Source organism: Sceloporus occidentalis, unplaced genomic scaffold (assembly GCF_023333645.1).
Source record: "Sceloporus occidentalis isolate IW3139 unplaced genomic scaffold, rSceOcc1.0.p SCAF_134, whole genome shotgun sequence".
Taxonomy (NCBI): Eukaryota; Metazoa; Chordata; class Lepidosauria; order Squamata; family Phrynosomatidae; genus Sceloporus; species Sceloporus occidentalis.
The window spans coordinates 1,691,463-1,701,020 of NW_028317114.1; positions in this window are offsets into that span (position 1 = coordinate 1,691,463).

Below are 9,558 nucleotides of genomic sequence, written 5' to 3' on the forward strand. Positions count from 1 at the left end.
TGCTGAGCTATCAAATTGTTAAAAACCCGAGGATGTTAAAGAAATCTGAGATAAAGGGACGTTTCCGATAATGACAGCTTGGTTTTTAGAACACAAACAACTTGTCAGCTTGTCCAAGACAAAGGACGTCATTTATCTGCACATAGCAAGGGCAGAAATGTTACAAGTTTGTACATTTAAGGCTAGAGAATTCTAGAACATTCATCATTGTAAAAAAAATCTCTGTTACAACAGCTGGAAAAAAAATGATGTAAATGAACAAAAATTGCAAAGGAAATTAAAATATCTGGTTTGCAAGGAAATCTTGTCAAGGTAACCCAAGTTATTTATTTTTTTCTGTGTATGTCAATTGCTTGTCATTTTGTATTTGTCGTTATCTGTCAAATTTTTACCTTGTACAGCGCTGCGGAATCTGTTGGCGCTTTATAAATAAAGTATAATAATAATAGACCAGGGAAAAGCAGTCGATATAGCCTATCTAGATTTCAGGAAGGCATCTGACAACGTCCCACATCGAAGGTTCATAAATAAATTGCAGTGTTTGAGTTTTCAAGTTAAAATTGTTAAATGTATAAGCCAGTGGTTGAGCGACAGGAGGCAAAAGGTTGTAGTTAATTGGTCTTGTTACTGTGGAGTACCTCGGGGGTATTGGGACCAGTACTTTTTAATATTTTTATTCATGAGATTACTTAAAGGAAAAGTATGCCTTTTTGCAGATGATATAAAACGTTGCAGCAAAGTAGACATTCCTGATGGAACAAGGCAAAAAAGGCAAGTGTTTTAAGTAAATTAGATGAATGGTCACAAGTGTAAAAAATCCCAAAGAACAATACCGTATATCATTGGGGACACTGCCAGCAACAACAAAAGAGAGGGACTTGGGAGTAATTAGTCCTGAGGATTTAAAGCCAAGAAGGGAATCCAATAAGGCATCACAAAAAGCAAGCAGGCTGGGTTGTGTGTCAAGAGGCCTTAGTAGAGCAGGAATAAAGAGGTGGTTCTGTCACTTTACCGATTTCTGGTCAGACCTCACCTAGAGTATTTTGTGTAATTCTGGATACCACATCTCCAGAAAGGATAATACACTACTAAAATTGTGAGTTATAGAGATTTATTCTTGATTTGACATAGAAGTCACATTTGTAAAAGTATCTATTAGGGGAAGAGAATAACTCGTGGATCTCATTAATATTATGGAGGTTATTTACATAAACCGGAGTTTTGGTTTCCATTCCTTGGCTTTAATACACACACACACACACATTATATATATATATATATATATATATATATATATATATATATATATATAGTGACATTAGTAGGAGATTTTAAGGAGCAGTCTTTCCTTGTGACTAATGGGCATATGTGGTGAAGCACACCTCACTCCTTGCCCACTTCACTCCCTACAAAAGCTTGTGTCCCACTACGAACGCTGGACCACATAAAGGCATCCCCAGGATCTCCTACCTGCATACCACAAGAGGGGCTCCTGGTAGCCAGAGTCTAAAAGTTCCCAGGTGTGCTAATGGGTTAACTAAAACTCCAATTAACACAGCTGCCTGTAAAAAAGGCACAGTACAACAGCAAATCCAAACTGTAAAGTATGGTGGAGGGGCATTATGTTTTGGTACTGCTTTCAGTAATGTTATACAAGTAGCCTGTTGAGGGAGCTGTGGAGTTGAGAACTTCAGTCATTTTAGTTTTGAGATAAGTGGCTCAGCATGGTCGGTGTATATCTTGAAGATCTACATAATAGCATGTTTAACCCTAAACTGAGAGTGCATCAATATATGCATAGAGGTATCCAAACACTGCTTTGCTGCCACAAGGCCTGTTATCAGGCCACCTTCCCTGAAGCTCAACAAGAGTTGGGCAATGCAACAATCCAAAGCACATGAGTAGATCCATAACAACAGAATGGTTTTTAAAAAGAAAAAAAAAGAAACTATGCCTTCTATGTAGTTCAGTCAGACATACCTAGGATACTGCTGAACTGAAAGGTATTTTTTTTAAAAGAAGAATGGTTGAACATGAATGCTGAGAGTTGTATTTTTGTTATAGTCAAGTGACGACCTTTAAAGCAGTGTACATGTTACCTGGGGAATTAACAAATTTAATTTCCTGACCATTTGGTTTGGACGCAATTAGGAGAGCTTGTTTGATTTGGAAACAAAACTCAAAGCCTCTGTAAACTTCTGGATTCACCTTTCATTCGCAACAGCAGCATTTTAAAGTTTAGAAAGAGATTCAGACTTGATTTTGAATTGCAGGACCAGCAACAGTAGCCCTACACCAATGGATAGACAGTAGACTGCTCAACCAGTCACACTATTAAAGGATGGGACTTCACCACTACATTTTCTCTTGCTACTGTTAGTAGAGGCTGTTGGGGGTTTGCTGTTGGCACCAATGTCGGCAGTCCCCCCTTCATTGTGGTGGGTATGTAGGTCCTGGGACTTTACTGGACTCTAGGACGTCGCTATGTTCACGGATTGTGCCCCTCAGTTAATATTATCCAGTGACATGAAACTCTTTATTGCATTATTAATAAAAAATTATATTATTGGCTTATTTTGTAAAAGTTTGCACACGGCACTCTAAGGTCTGAGAGATAATCTAATAAAGATAATGTGTGCTCTTTATCTCCCAGACTTAGTGGTGCCGGTGTCCTGTTGCATTGTCTCCCTTCCTTTTGTCCCATAATAAACAGTTATTCCTTTTGTTGTACCTAAAGACTAGTCTCACCTGGTTATTTGGGTACAGGGTAGCAATATCCCTTTACTTTGCTTGGGGATATTGCCTACAGATTGCGATAGATTATCGTCCTGAAGGGAGAAGTTGTTTTAGACGGAAAGGGACAACCTGAGGTCCCGTCTCGCTTCCTTATGACATAACTTGCACCTTGCAGTACATCTATCTCCCATGCTTTACTAGACCCTTAACCACCAGGCAAGGAAGCAGTGGTACTAGTTTTTTTGTTTGTTTTTTCCATGACACATCAGTGATGTTGTTAGTGGTGCCATTGCTTGTAGTGCTGCTGTTTCTGCAGAGTGGAAGGAGTAACATATCTAACAGAGAAATTAATGTCCCTTGACTCCTCCTCTTCTGGCTCATAATCTAAATCAAGATCATCATCAACATTATCAGTGACCATATATTTGTCCAATTATGCACAAGGCAGAGTATTAACTACTTTTGCTTTCCTCTTCTTTATCACTTTCTTCTGCTGCCATCACCAGACAGTGTCTGTCAATTTTAGCTCTGGGGAGTGCTGGCTTTGCTTGTGGTAGTGGTTGGTACCAGTGTTGGTTGTGGTGCTTCTTCATAGAACATCTTACAAGCAATATTTGCCTTTTTTTCCCACCAGGACACCCCTGTGAGTCTTAAGTGGTAACTAAATTTGCATCTTACTTTGGTAGGTAGGGTGGACAACAAGGTTTTAGCATTGCTAGAGCCAGGATGTTTGGTGGTACTGTTTTGTTGCTGCTGCATGCGGCTCGTGGCAGTTCTTCAGGCTACTGCGGACTGAGATACCAAGGGTCACCTGACTACTTTTTTTGTACACACCAGCTCTGCCCCACTGGAATCATTCTGTCTCTCAGACATTTCCAAATTCACTGTACTTGCCAGTAAAGCAGAAAAAATGAAAATATATAATAGTGGGACCATACAAAATCAGTTATATTGGTGACTACAAACAAGAGTACTGCCGCATGTTGAAAGACTGCTAGGACAAGCAGCACACGCCTAAATAAACTATTAATAATTTAACAGCAAAATTCCCTGTGTTGCTGGTAGTGGAAACGTGACTGTATTTAACTTACTCATAAACAGTATTTTAACAATTAAAATGCACTGTGCACATGCACAGTCTAATGCCTCATTTTGTAACCACTTTTAATGATTTAACGTTTTGTGTCTGTCAAAAATTAGACGTTTTGCTGTAAGTATACTGTATGCGTATTACTATACTAAGGCACACTTACTAGGAATTAGGAACATACTTAAATTAAATTTTTTATTTATTTAATTGAAAAAAGGACCTAAAATAATTAAAATCAATAATGAACTATATACAGCTTCTCCAATCCACCTCACCCCAGTAGATTCACCCAATAGATGTGGTTGTAGATATATATATGTAGATTGGACATGTAACCCACATAGGTGATCATGCACAACAAATGTTTAGGCACACTGTGACGGCCCAGGGTTAATAGGTGTCGTTTGTATTAGTATTTGCATGATTTCTGTATTTTACCTATGTATGTGGCGTTTATTGTTTACGCTTTGTTCTCCCTCACGTCCGACCCAATCCGTGGGCCACATGCCCTGCCCACCGACTTTAACCCCTCGTAACCCTGACACCATCAACCCGACCACAGCGCTCTTTCATGGAGATAACCCACAGGTGATGGGATACAGACAAGGGGTGGTTCGGAGAGTGTTTCCCCAAATAAAGTGTTCTTCTTCCCCTGGACATTAGTCTCGTCTAATGCTTTAGGGACCCGCTATATCACCTATCGTGCTTCTTAGGACAATCTCTGCACTGCTTGTAGCTGCGCCTCAGTGAGCTGCGGGGCTATGATCGGAGGGACACCGGGCCAGTTCCTGAACGCTGCCTCGCTGGTATCGTCTAGTGCTGGGAGCAGTTTCACCCTTTTGGTCCCGGCCGGAAGCATCGCAGAACCGACGGGCGTATCCAGTCGTGGTACAAGGCTTACCCATCACACACACATAAGAAGGGCTTAAATTTGATAATTGTGATAAACAAAATATAGGTAAAAATAAACGTCCACAAGCATGGCAACCTTTCTAAGCTTCTGGTGCAATCACTTTCGGTGGGCATCGGTCCCACTATTTGTCTTGCTTCTAGCTGAAGGTGATCGCAGAAAGTCTACTTGTCAGAAGAAGGTCAACATCTGAACCGTAAATTGGTTCACGGATAGTTGTCAACCCTTTTGTGACAGCCGCAGGTTTCTTCTCATGCTGGGATAAGGAATCCAGTGGTGCGAGGATGAATTGGGCATGAAAAAGCACACAACCGTCGACTGGAACAACTACATGCGAGTCTGGGCTAACTACCTCATTGAACTACCAAAACAGAAGATTGGAGGGGGAGGCAGGATTGTCAAAATTGAGGCGCGCAAGAAGAATGCCGGCTGAGTGTTTCCTCAGCAGTGGGTATTCGTAGGAACTTTTCAGTAGATCCGCAAGTGCTTCTTAGTCAAAGTTACTGATCTCAGTGTAGCAATCCTAATGACAGCAATTTTGGAAAATATCAAAACGGGCTCTATTTACTCAGCCTTGGAAAAGGTGGAATTTGAGCACTTTTAAGTCAGTCATCGCTACACAGAGCATCAAGCAAATGTAGGGATTGGCTAAATGGCGCAACAAACAACACGTCATCATTTGGAGTATTTGGCTAAATTCATTTGCAGCACGTGGGACATGAGGACATATTTGAGTCACTGTTGGAATCAACAAAAGTCTTTTGACCTCCAAAAATCCTTAATTAGAATTGTTTTTGTGTCTCTATTGTTGCATAGATAAATAGTTTCGAAAAACAAATATGTAACAGGAAAATACCCTCTTATGTACCAAAAAAATATAAGGAGGATCTGTCAGGTTACTTAACATTTTGAAATGTTCTGTCCTACTACTTAAAAGAGGTTAGATGGTCAAATACCCAATATTATCAGGTATCAATTTTTTGGATGAGCCAGTTTCCTAGATGGAAGAGAACTACTTAAAAGTGCTGGATGACAATAAAAAGAGGTGTCAGTCAGGGGGTTGTGGAACGTAGGGAAAGAATGTGAGAGTCAGAGAGGTACTCCGCAAAATAGTATATTATATGAAAGGGCAAATCCAACAGAGTAGTCAAGGCAATCCAGAATCCAAAATGTCGAGGCAAGCAGAGTTCAAAGAGTCCAAGGACAGAAGCCAAAAGGTCAAAACCAGAAAATCATTCAAAGCGAAGCTTAAACAGAGATAGGATAAAAAGGAACAGCAACAAGGTATGTAGCTCAATTAACAAGCATTTAATGAACGGAATGCAGGTCTTTTATAGTAGAAGCAGGTGTAGACCTTACTTCCTCCCCCTTGTATATAAAAAACACTCCATCACTATTCGTAATCAGGGAGCACCTCCTCCTGTGTTGTAACACCTCCGGGTGTGAGATCACACCCCCTCACAACAAGAAGCGCACGCACGCTTGTCAAGCGCGGCGGAATCGAGGCTGAGGCCTACAACGCAGACCTGCAGTCGATCCACAAAAGGGCTTGTTGAACGGAGCTGCCCCACGAGGTGAAGAATCCCGGGACAAGATAGGAGCGGGTCTCTGACTCTGACAAGGGGTTTTTATTTAAGTAACTGGTTTAACTCATTAAATGTCCCTGGGGTACGGCAATATTATTTAATAAGGAGTTTCCAATGGGTAGCTAGGCCGTTTTTTAATTAAAAAGGCAAAGGAGGGTTTCAGTTCCCTGTACTCTCTGCCCAAGCGGTAGGAAGGCAGATGCTTCTTCAATTATCTGCCCTTCCCCAGATAACGTGGAGAAGGTAGGTGCTTCTCTGATTGGCCACCCTTCCACCACCTTGAGGGTGCGCAATATGTCTTTTCTGATTAGTTGATTTGTGTAAATCTCTGTTTATTGGTAAAAAAAATTCTGATGCTTAATTTAAATAATTATCTGTAGTTTTATCACCTTCCAATTGTTCTCCATTGTATCAAAAAAGACTGTTTTCTTCCTTATAAATCAATCCATATTCAGTAAATACAACCAGTGGTCAACTTTATTGCGGGGAAACACTTATGGGTCCCTGCAAAAGTGGTAATAATGCCTTCTCTGCTACTTCCCTACGGATGAGTGAGTACTTCTGCCGGGTGCATTACCAGATCATTCCTGAAGAACCTCAGAAGGACATTGACATGGCGGCCAGGGATCACAGTTAAAGACTCGACTCTTGTCACCACTACCGTGTACAGGATGAGATGATATAAGATGGAGACTTGTTAGCATCTGCTACTTTTATGTAAGTCTAGTAGTCCTCCAGTTTCTTTTTCTCTTTGGAAGAATTTGACTTGTCAGTGCCACACATCAGACAGCACATTCTGAATTTTCTGCTACAGGCAATGGTTAAAAAAAACCCATCACCTATACTATAGCTACCCCAATACCAGCTATATGAATTGGCAATGATGGTTAAAGAGTTATACTTGACTTTACAATACAACAAATAAACTTGCCAAATATTATAACCAATATCAGGTATACAAAATAGGGACACAATTAAAACACCCATGTTTTTACTTCAAAAAATTAATAAATGTTTATTGTTGCAGAATTATTATTTTTTTTATCTTTTATACATATTTCAGAAATGATACAGGATTTTACACATCTTTAAATATTTTTTTTTTTTTATTGATAGGACGTTCCTCCATGCTCCAAACCTTCCTACGCACTCCAACACAAACCGATCCTTTAAATACACAATTATGTTCTTATGATCTCTCGGATATCCCTTTATAAATGGGATGAAACCATCTGCAACCAGAAGGGCCACATTGTACACTGGTGCCCAGCTCCATTGGCCACAAGGGTGCAAATGGTAAAATACAATTGATGTTGAATTAGTGTTAAAAATTAAATCCTTTCAATCACCATGGTGATCCAAACATGATATATTTAAAAGGCATTAAGAAGCATCATTTCATATGTTTAAGAGATTTAGTCACTGTATATGTCACCTGAAAAATAGCTGCCCCCAACCCAAGGTTCCCTACAGGAAGCCTGATGATTGTCAATCTTGTTTCATCCATGTCAGATGGATATTAGACATTTACTTCCACCTCATGTCTGGATATGAGCTAGCAAGGACACACCTTAAGAGAACAAAAAGGCAGTATGGCAGTAGAATGTATCAGCCCCCAAACAAACCATGATAATTATACTGTAGCCTATTAAATAGATTGTTGTGGTTCACCTTGGTTCTTTAGTGAACTACCCTTTAGTGGGAGAAAAAAAAAAGAATGTCATTTTATCCGCAAAAAAAAAAAAAAAAGATCTAGTTCACACAGTTATTCATAGTGAATTCTGGCAGCTGTGTTCAGAGTGGGCGGCCTAGCTGGGCTGGCATGGAGTCCTCCATCAGATGACCACCGGCTATGCCACTTTAAATTAGAAGACAACCAATTTTTCTCTGAGTATTTTCAAGGCACCAGAAATCTGGCTTCACTTCTGTAATTTTATTCCCGAAGTAGGAGCCTTTCACAGTGGGGAGTGCTTAGAAAAAAAAGTGTCTCTGTAAAATTAATTTTGTAACCCCTTATGCCAACCCTCCCATCCAAACAGAGAGACTGCACCATTTTGATATTTAAAGTCTGTGGAAGAGCAGCATATTAAAAAACAAAAAAAACAAAAAACGAAAGAACAAAACAAATGAAAAAGAAATCCATTGAAATCTTTGGAGAACAGACAGAAGTGACATCTCTGGTTTTGCCACCCTTCAATTCTTCTGCAATACAAAGGTAAACAGAACACCGACAAAGCCAAAAGTCTGTAAAAACTTTAGAGGAAGTCCTTCTGGTGAAAACATCCCTAGGAGACTAGCCAGAACATCTCATTTAGCATTTAAATGATTATCAGAACAGAACAGAATAAGGTGGTGACCCTTCATACATTCATGCAATCTTGATTCATTACCCAAGTGAGCCTCCCATCAAGTGTGAAGGACAGCAGTAGGTCTTCTCCCCCCCCCCACCAAAACAAAACCCAAAAAGGACATAAAACCTATCATGCATCAAGCCACTGGGATATATAGCCAGGGCAATGGGAGGAGGATACAAAATAGACTTTTCAACAGTGATTACGAGAAAATCACGTGCGGTTCCTTAAAATGCATAGCAGAAGTTTTTACTGTGTCTGGAACATGAATTAAAATTGAACAGTGCTGCATCCTAACACGGAAAGGTAAGTGCACAAACCTGGAGTTGATCAAAGGACAGGGAGGCTTGATAATGCCCCAATTGCAACTACCACCTCAGAAAAATCAGAGATGAACATTATGATGAGGTTAAATCTGGACCACCATCTCTCCGTTAGAAATAATTGTGAGCTAAACTATTATTTTTTTGTCCGATTCTAATTCAGATGTGTTGTATAGGCACTCGGCCACATTCTTAACGCACGATAAAAATAAAAAACAGAAAAAATAAGTAAACAAAAATAAACATTGTATCTGGCTTTGAAACCCTCAACCATATATTTTGTAATGCATTTTCATCCATAGACAAATAAAAAGATAGATATGGTTTGAATTAGACTATTGTCCCAAAGCCCTTACAGTGTCAAGGCCCCATGCTTTGATTAGATCCCATTATTTAATTCTCACTTCTTTAACATTATTTAAAAAGGAAACTAAAAAAACAAATTATAACAAAAATAGGGGGCACATCACTCATCCCATATTGCAGCCCAGCTACCACCTGTAATGCTTTTAATTGCAAAGGCAAGAGTTATCCACAGGTTCTGCTGGGGACTGACAGATAA